The following is a 957-nucleotide window of genomic DNA, read 5'->3' on the forward strand; positions in this document are numbered from 1 at the left end:
AAGACAAAGTTCAAAAGTGTAGGATCTGGTCCACTAATGTTTGTAAAAGGTTTATACTGGTCGGATGAAGTTTCATAACATTTAGAATGACACACCGGCGTGCTTGGACATGAGCAAGTGGCATAATGCTTACGCACAGTTTAGACAACTCCCAGAGTAGTTTCTGCGTGGAATTCTGGCACCGCGCTTTGAATTTACGCGGCATGTGTGTTAACTCGAGTGATGCCCACGAGAGGGCGGAACAAACAGAGCCACCGAAATCGGAAGCCGGCGTAGTTCCCTCGTTGTACAGGTAAATAATATGGTATGCGAATCCTATTCATTGAAATGAACTGTCGTCAGTATAGCAGTTGGTTGCTAAGAATCCCAATACCTGTAAAACATGGCACTTTCTATGATTTATTTCCCATCAGGGCCTCAAATATTACGATATTAAAGAACTCTCGCTGCCGCTTTGGTACCACCGAAATCATAGCGATATATATAGTTGAACGAAAGATTAGCAAGTGCGCTTCCAAAGTGCATATACTAAAAATTGGAACGATACAAAGAAGATTTGCATGACCCCTGCGCAAAGATGACAAGCAAAACTGTGAAGCGGTCCACATTTTTGTTATTGCGATAGCAATTACATTGACACTCCAGGCATATATCTCCCGTCGCCGTCGCCGTTAGGTTCCGTACGAATGAAAGCATGTGAGGGTAGGGCGGCGAACGCGGTTCAATCTCGCATGCGCACAGCGAGGAACGAGGCCCGGTTGCGTGCCTTCTCCCGTGGCATGCGAGGCAGGGGGGTGAGGCGGGGTGGAAGGGCGTTATTCTACGGAGGTTGTTACCGTGCCTCGACGTTCTCCACGCCCGCCGCTCCGCACAGAGTGGAGACAACCGCGGCGTCTACCACGGCGTTGTCACGGAAATCGCAGACGCCGTAGTGGACGCCTTTGGCGGGCGCCATAG

General features: G+C 49.4%; 1 non-coding gene across 1 annotated transcript; it reads left to right on the forward strand.

The window, feature by feature from the left end:
* Positions 1-508: 508 nt before the first annotated feature.
* On the forward strand, positions 509-612 carry LOC139049332 (U6 spliceosomal RNA). Its single transcript, XR_011508193.1, has one exon. It is a non-coding gene; the product is annotated as a U6 spliceosomal RNA (small nuclear RNA).
* The last annotated feature ends 345 nt before the right edge of the window (positions 613-957 follow it).

Source organism: Dermacentor albipictus, chromosome 8 (genome assembly GCF_038994185.2).
Source record: "Dermacentor albipictus isolate Rhodes 1998 colony chromosome 8, USDA_Dalb.pri_finalv2, whole genome shotgun sequence".
Classification (NCBI taxonomy): Eukaryota; Metazoa; Arthropoda; class Arachnida; order Ixodida; family Ixodidae; genus Dermacentor; species Dermacentor albipictus.